Source organism: Melopsittacus undulatus, unplaced genomic scaffold (genome assembly GCF_012275295.1).
Source record: "Melopsittacus undulatus isolate bMelUnd1 unplaced genomic scaffold, bMelUnd1.mat.Z mat_scaffold_766_arrow_ctg1, whole genome shotgun sequence".
Classification (NCBI taxonomy): Eukaryota; Metazoa; Chordata; class Aves; order Psittaciformes; family Psittaculidae; genus Melopsittacus; species Melopsittacus undulatus.
In genome coordinates this window covers 7,096-23,300 of record NW_022994576.1, presented here as the reverse complement: position 1 = coordinate 23,300, position 16,205 = coordinate 7,096, and the positions used below count along the sequence as shown (strand labels likewise).

At 38.0% G+C, this 16,205-nt stretch overlaps 1 pseudogene; it reads left to right on the top strand.

The window, feature by feature from the left end:
- The first annotated feature begins 930 nt into the window (after positions 1-930).
- LOC101870709 (protein-lysine methyltransferase METTL21E-like) lies at positions 931-14,779 on the top strand (annotated as a pseudogene).
- Positions 14,780-16,205: the final 1,426 nt, after the last annotated feature.

The window sequence follows — 16,205 nt, the reverse complement described above, 5'->3', positions numbered from 1 at the left end:
GGAAAACCTGTCTAAGACTGCACTGTGGGGAAGTTTTCTCTATATTCGGTGTACGTTTTTACTTTGATTGTATTCGTTCACTCATTGACTTATTTAGTGACTATTCCTGCAAAAATCAGTCAAATTTCCATGTAAACCGTGTAAGAGCTTTAAAAATTATCAAATATTGATTTCTTGATGTATTTTCTTTTTTAGTTTTTCTTCCATTCTTCTCCCCTCCCTCCCTCCTCCTCTCCCCTCATGAGCTCAGTGTTTTCCTAATTGTAAAATATCAAGAACTGGAGTCTTCTGGTTGTCTGTCTGCCTTTCTGCAGGCAGCTGAAAATTGTATTGTCCTCTGTCATATTTTTCTTATTGCTTCCCCCCCCCCCCTCGAGTCTGAGTGTCCTGTGTTTATATAGGCACATACACATTCTGTTTGGCATGTTGTCTATAGATCCTACTTCCTACTTACTCTCATATGTCACTTTACTAACAGGTTGTTTCCTCCCCTACCAAGCCATTTTTTTCAAACAAGATGAGATCTTTTTGGTGCAATTTTTCTTCTCTTTCACAGATTTGTTACTACCTTTCCTTTTAAATGTTTATAAAACTACCTCCCCTGATTTTATTTTTTTCTACTTTTAAGATTTTATGAAAGTTTTTAAAGTTTATCAAAGCTCTTTTATTTATTTATTTTAAGTCTACTCACTTTCTCCCCTCTTTCAGAGTACAACAGTTCAACTAATTTGCTGCTTCTGGTTCTTTTATGCTTTGAATATTGATGTTTATCTGTCTGCATGTCAATATTGCCAATAGAAGTAAATTATAGCACAATATGTGTAAAACATATGTATATATATATGTAACATTGTGAAATGTTGTGTGGGAAAGAAGAAATATTCATTCAGTAAGCCTTGTGTTTCTCTGTCCCAGTTTTTGTGGCATAGCATGGATTTGACATCACAACATAATCATCCACAGAATGAACTGATAAAAGAAAGACAAGAAGGTAAACATTTCTTATTTCGCTGTTTTATTTTTGCACTTATGAATATTTTTAAGTATAATGAATGAGGTGTCTTGCTAGCAATGAACCATCTTCTAATTAGGTTTGTTGTTTTGTTTTTTTTTTTTTTTTCCTGAAGAATTGTGCTTACAGCACTTGTACAGAAAATACAACAGATAGCGCTGTTGTAGTATTCTAGCTATGCCATAAATACTTCCTTTATGTGCATACTCTGGTCCTAGCAACTTCTTTCCAGTGCCTGGCATCTGTCCTCTAGCTGTTTGCCTGTGACTGGTTCCAGGGAATGAAGCCATGTGTATGATCAAGCTATTCAGAAGAGGTTTGTTTGCAGCCTGTCAGGGAGAATTGGTTTATTACAAGCCTGATTTCTGTACAGACAGCCTTAAACCTAACCTTCAAATACCTTTAGGGGCTGTTGGCAGCTTTTTCTCATAAGCAAGTTCATGGCTGCATGTCTTTCAGTATCCTAAAGCATCATGAGTAATCCGCTTTTTAGGGGTCACCAGAAGTAGACAAGGTTTTAGGGCAAGTGTGTGTGTTGTTTCAGGATGGAGTCTAGTTGTGCTCTACAGATGAGTGTGGAAACAATAAGAGGCTTTTACTATTTTTCAGAATGTTTTTGTTCAAAATCTCAGCTGAGTTGTAGTCCATATAAAGCCAGCCTTTTGTGTTCAGTGTCCGGTTTTGGTTTGTTACCTGTTCAGTGTGGCAAGGCAGTACCCCAAATTGATGGCCCTCTCCAGAAAGCTGGTATTGCACAAGAAAATGGCTGGTAGGGATTGGTAGAGATTGCTGTTCCACAAAACACTGTTCAAGTGCAGAATCTGGAGATTTTCTTTGATGCAATTCCCTTTCCTATTCCATAATTCTCACTTAGATGAAGAGCTATGCAATAAAAGCTATGCAATGCAGTATGATTGTTGAGGGAAGAAATATCTAGAAGAATAAATATTAAAGATAGAATTACTAAAACTAAAATATTGATGACTGTCATTAGGTATTCCATAGTACCTGAGGGCTGAGATAAAGTTGCACAGGCATTTCTATGCTTCTGCAAGCTTGGTTATCTAATATTGATATTTCCTTTCATGCAGGATTCAGGGCAGGGAGGAGTGAGTTTGCATGTAATTTCTTTAGCTTTTGAATTATGAAAATAAATTTACATTTGGGACATTAGGTCAATGTATGAAAAATAAGTTGGTAGGGCAGAATCTTCAGAGCAATTGCAGAAATATGTTTCCACTTAGCTAGCAGAGTAACTGTGTTGATAGTAGTAGCAGGTGGCTCTCCTCTAGATAGTGTCTAGAAACAGTAGTTTAAGAGGATGAGGCGACATGGACAATGAGATCACTTTACAGTTTCATCTGATACCAGACTTTGGCATATTAAATTCTACAACAGGTTCTGGAAGTGTTCTGAACCTGCTGCACAGAGACTTATCTGCTTGACACCACCCTAAGCCTGTTCCTTCCTTGTTCTCACCCTTTCCTTCTAACACCTTCCCATTCCTATTTTATTAATGAATAACTAACTTCATTAATCTTCACCTACATGGTCTCACTCTCTGTTTCTACGAGTTCTTATTCTAGTTTGGTTTCTCTGCTGGTTCCAGTCTGAGTTCTTTCTATTCCTTTATATGCCTTCCCCTTTCCTTCTCAATTGGCTTGTCACGAGTTCTCCAGTTTAAAACTCCTTATTCTTGTTCATGATTCCCATTACTACTGCTTCCCAGCTTGCAGGTTGATCCTCAGACTTATCTTTCCTCTGGTGTCTTTATCCTACTAGTTCTCAACCACATATGCATAGTTAGATGTCTCTTTTCTTTCCTGTCATGATTTCTCTTGATCATTAGTTTTAACTGTCCTTGTCTAAACTTTTCTGAGATCACATTTTGTCACTCCCATTTTCATTTCTTGGAATACTAAATTACCACAGTTGTATTATATAGTTTCACCCTAGACTAATTTTATCTGAGACAAAAGGAGGAGAGCAAGTTTGCAAGGCGTACTTGTCCTTGACACTCCATCGTCTCCCTTCACTTGGCCAGGGCTCATTTTTAATCCATAAATATCTGAGAAATTGCTGACCTGGTAACCTTCACATATTTCCTGGCATTCTAGAAGGGACACACTCCTTCTACCCACCCTGCTTGACAGATGTCTTAACCGATGGCAACTAGTGCCATCATTTCAAGTCTCTGGGTGTAGTCCAGAAAGATGCCTTAAATGGGATGTAGTTGGAATGGAGGCAAGTGAGAAGTCTGTCTTAGAAGTTAAGATGGAAAGAGCGAGTAACTTAGTGTCTCTTTCCTATTTCCTGGGTTACTTTTGAAGATACTTACATTTCTCACTCCCTTCCTCACTGACACTGTTCCATTTACTTCAAAGACTTTGTTGTAAAATGTGAAAAACATCCTAGGATGGGAGTGTGGAGCCCAAATCTGCCTTTTCTCAGTGTGCAACTCATAGCTGGCCTTTTGCTTGGTGCTTGTCCTTCTAGCTTGATTCTTGCCATCCTGCTTTCCTGATAGCCTACTTGAGACAGTAATGGAGGAACAGAGAAGCACATGGTTCTGCAGGGCAGTTGGAACACGCCCTTCAGGTGAGTGAGTTGTGAGTTTGAATCCTCCTGAGGAATATCCAGTACTCAGTTCCTCCATTTTCAGAGTGCTTAAGTTGCTGAACCATTTTTTATATAGTCGGCTCTGCTGGTTAAAAAATGAGCCTATTTATACTATATATAAATTACTCTTTTGCTATCTTCTCACCACCTGCCTTTCCTTCTTTCATCTTCCTCTTCCTCTTCTTTTGTCTCTTAGCTTTAAATTATGCCTCTCAAACAAACAAAAACCCTTACAAACAAAATCGGAAGAGCCAGACAACATCTTCCATTAATTCTCATCTCAAAAGCATTAACTCCCTGCCCTAAGCTTGTGGAAATTGCATCATTAGCTATTATTATTAGCTACCTACATTTTTTTTTTTCACTGCAAGATTGACCTGCAATATCAGAACTCAAATGCTATTCCTCTTGGGCAACAAACTGTCTCCAAACAAAACAAGCCGAAAAATACTAAAAGAAGTAGTGTGGTATAAGACTTGAGTATAACCTAATTAAGGAGTGACTAGAGCTAAACTGCACCTTCACAGCAAATCAGAATAGTCTAAAAATATCTCTTCTCTGAATTTGCCTCTTGGCTGTCTCGTAGTAACTTACCTTTCAGCTCTTTTGTTTGGAAGTGGCAGCATTCAAGTACTATAGTAACCATCAGGTGTACTAATTTGAATTAACATGTCTCAGTTCCTTTTCTTTCCCCCCACAAATAGACCTGCTTTTGCTGAAGACATTACTAAACTCAAATGGAAAACTCTTGTGTATAGATAAAACAGAAGTTAGAGGCACCACTTAAATAATCAAAACATGTTAACTCTGTAGAGAAGTCTGTAACATTCTTCCCTCTCAGCTGTGTGCCTGTCTTCCCTGCTTTCATGTTTCTCTTTGCAGTAGCTGCATTTCAACAATAAATCAATTGCTTCTCAACTGCCACACAAGAAAGGCAGCATGATCGGTGTTTCAAGGTTACTTTCAGGTCCTTTCCTCAAAGAAATATTTTGGATACTAGTAGTAGCAGGGGAATATTGGCAGACATTTTGTTGAGTCCCTTCTGTTCTGCTGGCTATGGTATCTGGCACGTTCTGGCATGTTGCTATGAGGAAGTAAGAGCTTTCAATAGCACAAAGCTCTCTTGACAGGGCAAGGTAAGAGATGTGAAAGATTAGACAAGACAATGGCTTATAGTGTCTGAATTACTCACCCAAGGCCTTCCTATCCGTCAGGAAATTGGCTGTCGGCCTTTTATAATGTACATTAGACCATCTAATTTAAGAACACAGTCTGCTTTTGTAGTCAAAGGGAAATCGTTCAGTTGTTATCTTTAGAGATTAAATAGCTGCTCAGCCAAGACCTGAAGATGTTTTCAGTGACAGACAAACATGATGAGGTAACAAGGAAAGTACTTGGCACATCTGACTTCATTATGTGTTCATGACATAATCTGACTGTGGTACTTCTATTTTCAGCCTTCTAGTGGTTTTGGATGACCTGTGACTTGGATGGGGCTGGGATATCAGTGGTGTGAATTTCAAATTGAAAATGTGCTTCACGAGCCTGAGTAAATGCATAGCCTGGCTATTGTGAGCATATCCTCTCCTGTGCTCTGAGCTAAGTGCATCTTGTCCTCGTGACTGAGAAGGGGGCTGCCTGTGGGTGGCAGTTTTGTATTTCTGCATTTCAAAGGTATTATACACCTGATGTAGTATCTTAGATCAATCAATTAATATTCTTGTCATTGCAATCACTTCAGTAGTTTGAGCTTGTAATAGATGTACTAGAATGCCTACTCTTGGTTATGTGATCATTTCCCTCTTTTTCCTTACTTCATCCCTTCCTACAATTAATTGTGTAGCTTAGATAAATACTGTTCCATTACTTTGCTTTATATTCTCAGAATGGTGTAGGTTACATCTGACTTCTGGAAAGTCAAGGGCATTATTAGATTTCCTTCCTAACTCCTTTCTTTAAGGGTGCTTAAGCTGTAATGGAATGTAATGAAATAGAAAATAAGTGGAATGAAATAAAAACACTAAAGTGATACTACCTGGAATCTGGAACTATTCTTTGATTTAGGATTGTGTATGTTTCCATGGAGCCATCTATAGTCGCTCCTGAGATGTCAGTAGGTCAGAACAAATTAGGAGTCTTCAGAGTCCCTTAGAACAGGACCTAATGTAGATTTGGGGCAAACTTCTTCTGAACCAGTGGAAATACCCAGATGGATTCACAGGGCTACCTGATGAACAGTCCTATCAGTGTAGTAATGTAACTCTTCTCCAGTCATCTCTTATAGTTACAGAACTGGTTGCATATCTATTCCCTTGATAACCTTTCTGCATCAAGAAGATACTGGGATATAGAGATATCTATTGCATAGATTCTATATAAAAATATCTAGAACACACATAGTGCTTATTATACACATTTTATGTGTGTATATATAAAAACACATCTTAAATCTTTGCTTGTAATGATTCCAGTTCCATGTGTCCCAAAGTGGGGAGATCCTGAAAAGTCCTAGCTTATCATGATTCTTGGAACCTTCTCTCATGCATTACTCAATCAGTAATATCAGCACAGGTAGTCCTCCTATGTTCACTAAACTCATAAGTAATTGCTGAGAAGTCTTAGAGGAATCATGTATGTCTTCACAGCTGTTGATATACAGTTCTTAAAATACTTGTGAGTGTAAGTCTAAATGATAAATCTAAAATCTAAACTGTGCAGGTGAGAGTATACTGTTTCTGAAGAAGGGAGAATGTTGCTGTCTTTTGGCTGAACTTTGTCAGGTCAAACTCATGCTGAAGGCTTGGATTTCATTCCTTTTGCCAGTTGGAGAAGATCCATTAAAGCAGGTGAGAAGCAGAAGACAGCTGGGTCTTGTTTCTGTATTACGTAGGGCTGGGACATGATTGACCTGGAGGGATTGAGTAGAGTCCAGGCCAGGACTTGAAAGAGCCTAATCTGTATTTTTTCCCTGTGTAGGTTGTTTTGATGATTATTGGTTGAAACTGTTGTTTCTCTATTAATGCTGTTTAATCCATTAACAAAACATCCTCCAAGTGCTTTGCTACTGTGTGCTATTTGTGATTGAGTCTGAAAATAGAGATATTGACTGCTAGTATATTCTTCATAGCTTTCACATGGAAAGGTCATTTTGCTTCAATTTTATTAATTCAAGTATTTAGACAATTGTATTTGTTTTTATTTTTTTAATGTCATTTTAATTCAGCCCCCTTATCTTTGCTGCTTTTCCTGTATTTGAAATGGTGCTTAACAGTGCCTGTTTCTGTTCTCTTTTTATTCAGTGGAGAATTAATTAATGTAGGCAGTATCATTAGTTATGCAGTGGGAGAATCACATACGCTATTAATTGATGGAAGATATACAACCGAATGTTTACTGTTTCCTGATAGAGCTGTACGCTCCCAAGCATAATTTTAATGTGTAAAGGGAACAGTTGATCATGTAACAAACACGCACTATTTCTAGTCTTCTAAGCAAAAAGTGTGCAGATAACAGGAATGGGCCTTAGGTTATCTTTATTTGCTTCATTAAAGAAAGAGATGCTGCAGTTTGCAACTGTGTTCTATTCTGGCCTGGTCTATCTCCTGAGATTTTTCCTTCTGACTTCTCCACTTGAAGGATTTCTCCAACTCTATCTCAGCAGAATTCACAACTTTTTTTTTTTTTTTTCCTAATATAAACCACTTCATTTGACATTGAATGTGTCAGCAAAATCCTTTGTTTCCCTACAGGAGATTTGCAGCTTGACACATGTTGCTCTAACCTGCCACTGACTTTGTAACTCCAGTCTTCCACATGATTTAGTATGTCTCTTTGAAAGCTGTGTTCGTGTTTCAGTTGTAATGATGATGATTGCTTTGCCTTTGAGAATGGTTACACTCTTTCTTAATGATGTGGTTGATATACTGCAAGATGTGTGAGCAGTATATGACTTTTCTCCCTCAGTGTGATATTAACTTAAATCAAGGGAGTTCAATGAACATGCTCTAAACTTTACCTTTAAAAATGCTGTAAGGAAATTAACCTATTAGGCAAAAAGACTTCAGGAATTTAGACATTCACATTCTACTTCAAGAAGAATTTGGGGCATCTCAGATAGGAACTTCTTTGTGAACACGAGTTCAAGACCAAAGGAGCACTCTCTATTTCACTAAAAAAAAATAATTTTCAAGTTCTGTATGTTACCTGAACAGGATCAGATTTGTCTCCATCTTGATGTAAATAAGGTTCTAGCACCTGAAGCTCCATGGTTAGTATGTACACATGCTCATAGCAGAGATGAATAGGCTGAAGGAAAATAATTCTAAATCTAGGCCTCTTCAAATGGTGACCTATTTGGTCAAACCCAGGCAATGAAAAAAGGGAGGAACCAGCCCTAGCAAGGCCTTTAAGTCTGACATTTTAGTATGAGTGTTCAAGTAGTATTGGCTGGAAATGCCCATCATGGCACTTCCTTTCTTACAAGAATTGAGAGCCAGGTCAGTCAAGCCTCCTCTTTCTTGTTGACCCTATTCTACTGATGAGTGAGTTCTTCTTGTCTTAAAATGACATTAAAATCCATTCACTGAGTCATAATTCCTGAGACTTTTTCTTCCTGAACGAGAGAATAGTGGACTAACACAAATAAATGCTACTTCTGGGAGAATAACTCCCTAGCATATTTTTACATCTGTTACCAAGAAACTAGTTTGGTCCAAGTACCAGCAGAACTTTCTCAATGTTTGCAGATACTAAAAGACTTAATCTCACTTGGATTTTGCTTACTCTGCTAATAATTTTCTTGTTGCTTGATGGATTCCCCAGTAGTTTGTTGTTTTTTCTGCTCTGACTGCTCTGAAGGCAGTTACAGAAAAAAAATAACTTTCCTCTTGTGCAGTCTCACAAGTAGTTCAGTTATTCTGAAAGATACAAAGCAGAAAATAGAAGAGTGCCTTTTGCAGTATGAAGAGAAACTTGTGTGTAGACAAGCAAATCTGAGTAGAAGTCTGCACTCCTTATGTTGCCAGCAACCTTTCATAAGAAGCATCAGCATCCTGATCATGATACAATTCCTCATTAGGGTTTTGAAGCCAACTTATCATATAATGTCACTGAATGAACCACAGACTATTTTGATTCTCTACAATAATAAGAATCTTGTTAAGAGGAACATAAAAATACAGAAATCAATGTAAACTTCTCCAGATAACCTGCCTGGGGGATTCCCAAAAGGATAAGGTGGCCAAAGATTTAAGTGGTATTACCAAGTCAGCAGATTTGGGATTATTAGTTCATGGGTTTGGACAGTTTTAGCTCAGGTAGGGAGCACTGGCCTCCAAACTTGTTTAGTATGAGGGCTATGCAAGCTGTAAGGAGAAAGATTGCTGGTAAGGAATAGGTGGGAAATGTTTATTGAGCACTAGAGGGGTAGCTGTAATACTGCTGAAGTTTTATAGATCTGTTGGCAGAAGCTTTCTAAGTTAAGACATTGTAAGTTTATGGTTTCTCAACAAAATTGGATTGAAAACAGATATCAAGGGAGGAAGAATCAAGAAAAATTGTTGTAATTGGGAGGTAATAGGAGGAATAGCTTTTTATTTCCACAGCTAGTGCTGATCATAGAACAAGATCAGACCTGCTCTAAGCAATCAGAGAAGATTAAAAGCAGGCTATATCTGGTATGCCTGGAAACAGGATGATATATTAAATACACGTACAATATGTGTAGTAAGATAGCTTCATATTAATTCTTCCATCTGAAAAGATTAATTTTGCCCTGGAGCAGCATTTCTCTGGCACTTAACTCATTGTTGTGCAGAGTTCCCTGATTGCAGGCACAATGACGCATGTGTTTTTCTCTCAACACTAGAGGCTTGCAGAATATGTGATGGCTGCCACATGCTACTTATTTCCTAACATCTTAATATCACAGTTTTCAGTGTTGACTAATTCAGTTTTTATCTTTATAAAATTATACTGTTGTAGTTTGTGCTTTGCTTCTTCTCCTTCTACAATAAAGGAAGGAAGAGAAACTTTGTGAATAGGTTATGGCTATTAAAGTATTGAGGTATATGGCAGAGCAAATAACAACACTTGAGGCCATCATGTCCCTGTGACTACAGTGGTTTGAAGAGAAAGAATATGTGAAGAATCTTCAGTAGGCCAGTGTGGTTGATGCGAACATAAATGTTTTGATCTTTAATAGACATTGGACCTGCAGTTTTCTTTGCAGATCCTGGTCTGTGATTTTGATGGTAACTTACAGGTTTGGTACAGAAATTCTGCTTTGGATGAGGTGGTAACCCAGTTACCTATACATCTAGCATGCTTTCTAGGAGGTGTAGCTGGTAGACAAGTTTTGCTCTAGCTGATTTGCAGAGGTGTCACAGGTGGCTGTGAAAGCAAATTTCCTGTGAAAACTTGGAATGATTTTAGACTTTGCTTAAGAAAATACTCTGGACAGCTTCACATTTTTGTTTTCAATTTACTTTTTAGCATTGTGTTGCAGCTTTGTGTTATCCAGGGTTATGTGAGCTCTCATAAATATCCTTTGCTTAGCAACAGGGATGGCATTTGGGATATCAAGCCAACTGGAAAGAATCCCTCTGACAGGGCTCTGTTGGGGTGGGTGGATAAGCTTTCCTGACTACACTAGTTCTTTTGCTGCTATCTGTCATAACTCGTGTTGCTAGGGTCTGTTTCACAAGTTTTGTGACAGACTTCTAAATGATGCTGTGGTTCCTTTTGTTTACTGTCAGAAAGAAACACAATATGGAGAAAGTGAGACAGTAAAAAGAATATGTAAAATAATTAAAAATCTGTGCCCATAAGACCATGAGTGTCTGTACTAGGGCAGCTGTTCTTGAAGGGAAAAAGAAGTTAGATTTCCTTTGGATTGCTGAAATGGAAAGCAATATATGGTAAAATTAATTTCTCTACTTTCTAATGAACTTGGTTTCTTCGGCAAAACAGGAAAGGAACTATTTATTCATAAACTGAAAACATAAATTAGAATTCAGATTTCCCCATGTTTGATGCTCACCATTAATGGATTGTATTTTTATTCACAGATGTAATTCACATTCTTGCTTTTCAATCAGGTTTTTCATTATAAGTTAGTAGTTTCATTATGAGTCCACTCAGCCTGCTTGACCTTTCATGTTTTTACTTCCAGGGGAAAAAGAAGATGAGCAGACAGTTGCAGAAATCATGAGAAGGCGTTTTTTCCTGCTGTTATTACTCATAAAGCCTGGGAAGGCTTTCACTTTGCTGGCCATGAGATAAGAATTACAGAAGCCATTGATTGTTATGGGGCAGTCCGTCTGGCCATCGGTACAAGATATTTATGCAGTATTGTTATTTCATAATTTTGGAGTCTTCTAGCATTTTTAATTTCTTTTGCCTGATAAATACGTTTTGTTGTATATTGTAAGCCTAAGGAATACTTCTGTGCTTCTCTGTCTCCATTCTGCAAATCCCAAGCCTGAATTTACCTTGGTTTCCTATGGATTCCTGGTTCTCAGAGCTTAAATGGTAATTTCTTGTTTGTGCCTCTCTCATACAAAACTGTATGATCTTGTATCCCCTCCTCACCTATCAGTAACTTTTGATCCTATTTGGTCCCAAATAGAAGCACATTTTGAAGGAAAAAGGAGAGTCTTGTGATGTGATTGCATTTTCTATACATTCTATAATAGCTGTACAGCAGGCAGAACCAGGTTGGGGAAACAGCTGTGATAAGAGTTCATAAGGTATTAGGACTCACAGAAGCTACTCAACATACTCATATGGGAAACAAACTTACCTTGTAAATGTGTAGACATGGGAAAAGGTTCAGTTGGAGTTTTCAGTTTCTTAAACAGCCAGAAATCTAGTCGGAGAGAAACATTGTCTTTGGCTGTTGATGTAAGAACGATCAGCATGCCCACCATAGAGTCCTCTTCAGAGTTTTGATCTGTGCAATACAACTGCCTGTTTTCAAAATAAGAATGAAAGAAACTGCTATGTTCAGGGAGGTGCCAGGATGCACCATTGACCCCTGTGGCATCCAGAGAACATTCCTGAAACAGAATCATCTCCAACACCCCCCATGGGAAGGAGACAACTGAAACCCAGGGGGATCCATTCTGTCCCAGTGGTATCAGCCTCCTAGGATCTTTAAGAATATGGCCATAGTACAGCTGAGGACATTTAGCATTCTCTGCTGTTTTTGAACTTAAAACAATTTTCCTTGTCTTAGCAGACCTGGACTAGTAATTTATACTATATCTTTTTAGCAGCCTCAGTGCAAGTCTTTCCTATAAGGGTTCAGCCAGTTTAGCTGTGGAAGGAAAGCAACCATTCTCTCCCGTGTTCTGCCTTCTAGTTCCATCCAGCAGCATTTGAACCCTTCCAAAAAATGTCAGTCAAATTTATTGAGAGAAAAGAAACTTTAAGGAAAATAAATTTTCTGCATGTTTTCGTGGGAAGGAGGGCAGATTTATCAAAGTTTCCATAATTTAACCCACAGAAATACTGATCCTCTGCCAGCAGTTTTCTACAACAGAATATGGAAAAACTCCAAGGGAAGAAATTATAGGAATATATGGAGCTAACAGGAAATCTTAATATAATGTGGTTTTAAATGTCAGTCAAACATCAGACACAATCTTTAGGTACCTGGCTTTAATTAGTCTTGGTTCTCACAGACATATTTCTATATCAAAGCTTTGTCGAATGTGAGACATATGGAAGTTCACATAAAAACCCTACTCTTTCTTGCTCTGAATTAAGAGGTAGAAAGCAAAAAACTTGTTTGCATTTCTAGCATGTTAACATTGGGTCAATAGTACTCCTGTTACTTTCCTTCTATGTCTTAATCAGTTTAAGCCAAAACTAAGTGTGTCATTTTGTTGTGCCAGGCTAAGCCACTAGTAATTGCCTTTCCAAATGGTCATCTGTATTGCAAGAAGTTGTGACGACCATCATATGTATTTGTCAAGAGAGACTATATAATTATCGTAGTCTGTGGAAAAACTGTGGGAGACAAGCTGGAATCTATCTTTGCAAGAGCAATAAAGTTAGAACTTCTATTTCAGCATTGAACTAAAACTCATTGGTCAGTATGAGATAGGGCAGAAAAGGTGAAGAAGCTTCTTAATGACAGTTTATAAATGCATATATGAGGAGTCTGTTGTAGAGGGTTTCTTTGGCTTTGCTCTGAAAGTTTGCTAAGCTTAACAAGGAAAGCACATAGAAACCGAATACAAACTGAACTGGAAGAAAAGGAATCTTATTCTGAATCATTAGGTATGTAATTATTGTTAGAAATAATTAACTGTTGGAAGAGTTTAACAAAAGTTGTGAATTTTCTCTCACAGTCCTTACATCAAGATGTCTTTGGGAAGGACATGTCTTAAGGCGTGACCAAAAGTGCAGTTATAAGCAGGATCTGGTGACTGGAACTTCATAGCTCATGTTATGCAGCACGACAGATTATTTAATTGCAATTGTTCCCTCCTGGCTGTAATGCTTTGTAATCCCATACTGAGGCATGTTGTGGCACTTATTTTGTGAGCCTAAAGAGCTTGACGGTGCTTGAATGATTATTGCTCATTTGAGCAGACAAGATTTTTTTGCATGATTTTATATGAACTGCATATTTAGTGAAGGGATTTATTTCATTTACTCAGTGTGTTCGTGGAATTCCCCTCCCCTACAGCTCTTGTTTTATGTTATTTTTTGGAAACTAATTCTAAACAATACAATTTGGTTGACAAAAATGGATTGAAATTGGAGCTGGAACTGGGTTGGTCTCCATAGTAGCCAGTTTGCTGGGTGAGTACATGCCATTTCTCTTATGCTCTTGGAAACATCTCTCAGGTGAATACTGGATGGCAATGGAAGTGGGTCTTTTCTTCTAAAAGACTTGTTTGAAAGCTTTCAAGAGCAAGAAAAAGTAAGTTCCAAAAGGCTTATTTGGAAACCAGTCTGTAAAACTGTGAGTGGACTCTGTTGATGCAATAAAGGAGGTCCCAGTAGAATGATAATGTCGTTAACAGTGTTAAACAAGGGACCAAAATAAGAACCTGTGGCTTCTCAGGATGTGAGTGGCAACCAGATGAAGCCAGATGTAGGCTTGAGCAATGCACCAACCTTCCATTGTCCAAACAGTTTTTTGGTTGCCATGTCATTTTCTTTCCATTTTGTGTTGAGCATTTTCTTTCAGCAGCTGATCAGCAACTTAATTTTTCTGCTAAAAACAGGGGTGTTTTCTTTCATGGTAGCCTATTTTTCCTCAAGAGTGATCCAGTTCAGTGACTTCCTGGCATTTTAAACAGACATTTAGCGTTCTGTAGCCTGAGAAAGCTGATTTGTATGTGAAAAAGAAAGAATCCAAGGCAGTACTTAAATCTCACGCTGACTTCTTGGAGTGGGTAATGGCATTTTTCAATCCCTAGTTGCTCACTGTACTTTTACCAATATGATATCAAGATCTAGTATCTGATTTCTCCCCACTCATCCCCAGTTGCATTTAGCTGTCCAATCTGTAAAGTAGAACTACTGGGAACCAATCTTTATTTTAAGCACAATGGCTAAGAGCTATTTGGATTATTTGCATTGTTCTGTTCCCCTTGGAGAGCTACGTGCTAAGAGGCAGTTCATGTCCAGGTCACTTTCATTTATACCATATCTTTCACTCAAGTTGTGAAGTATACTCAAGGTTTATTTTCTCCCTGTCACAGGTGCACTTGTGACTGCCACTGATTTGCCAGAACTGCTTGGAAACCTCCAGCACAATGTTCTCCGAAATACAAAGATGAAATGCAAGCACCAGCGCTCAGTGTTAAGGAATTGTCTTGGGGAGTTGATCTGGAAAAGAATTTTCCTAGGTCTTCCTGTCACTTTGACTACATTATGGCTGCTGATGTAGTTTACCACCATCCCTTCCTGGATGACTCCTCCTAACTTTTGATCACTTGTGCAAGAATGACACTGTTATTCTATGGGGCTATGAGATTTAGGTTGGAAAAAGGAGAATCAATTTGTTGGCAGATTTCAGACACTGTTTAATTTAGAAGTGCTTCTGATTTCCCCAGTTTGAACATAACCCTGTATAAGGCAATGAGGAAAAGCAGGATGACAACCATCCCTTCCAAAGTCATGGTCTAAAAGAGGGGGAGAGGGAGGGTGACAGCTTCAGCTGTTCTGCAGCTTATTCTCTTTTCAGTAATTTCCACATTAGTAGCTGATAACACCTGCATGAATGACATTTTTAGAGTTAGCTAAAACAAAACATCAGATTCCTAGTGCATCCCTAACAAATGCCTAAATTCAATTTGCTGATATGTTTCTTCTGCATATGAAGCTATCTTTGACGTTTTCTTGACATCTATGTGCTAAGCTGACAATACTAATAACTTTTGCAAGTCTTACTTTTATTGTTATGGGTTATGTAATGAATATTTTCAATAGCTTTCAATTGCAGCTTTGCATGGTGTCTTGTAAGATCAATTGATCATTTAAAACTTAAGATTATGATAAATCTTTATATTTAAAAACTGTGGTGTTAAATGTGATCTTTCCCTCTTCTCACTATTGTGTAAATCCTTCATTTGAATAGCCTTTATAGCATATTAGCTGAAAAACAACCCACCAACCTGGGAAAATATACTGTCCATAACAAAGGGACAGAATGTATTAGTTACGCTTGATTTAATGATTACGCTTTTTTTCCCCTTCCATTTTTTATTTAGATTCGGGGATTCTTCAACAGACAGCTGCACACACGAGGCAAGAGAGATTTTAAATGTTTTGTTGCTTGAACAAAGGTCTTGGATAAGAAAAGTACAGCATATCACCAGCTGCCCTTTGCAAAGGCCTTAAATACTTGGAGGTCTGCTCCTTCAAAAATAGACAGTTATCTGGACCTCAGGGAACAACAATGGAAAAAGGACAGTGGCCGTCCAAAGAAGTTTTGCACTGCCGGATGGTGGTGTCTGGAGGTAGGAAAATAAACCAGCCTGACACAGTGTGGCTGAAGCATGGGCAGGCTTGGATGATAATTTGTTTTGGTAGTGTGAGAAAACAAAATACTTTTCTCCTAGCCAATCAATACTGTGTGTTCCTGTTCTCAGTGCTCAGATTAATGTCCTTACAAGTCTATCAGAGAACTTTCTTTTGGGAAGATTAATAAAATTATTCTTTGCACACCGTATATTTTCTGATTCTGTTCATAATTGAGTGTGGAAACACCTTCAAATCCCTTGCAGACTAGAGAAGAAAACCTATCTAAAGAAAACCTATGCTAATGTCTGGGTGCTAATGTAACCATCTCTGCTGCACGCAATTGCTCTAGTAACATGAGGACTCTGGGCCTTGTCAGTCCTTCATTGGTTTAGCTTCTATTTGCAGTCCTTTCAGGAATTTTTTATTTATTGTCAGATTTGAGCATACAAATTTTTTTTTTTCCATGCTGTGCAATAGAAACAATTCAGTTTAGGTGAATAAAAAAAAACACATTGATTTCTGCCATTTCAAGATTTTTCTCTCCTTGCTTTCTTCCTCCTAACTCACTTGTAACCATCAAATCCACTGC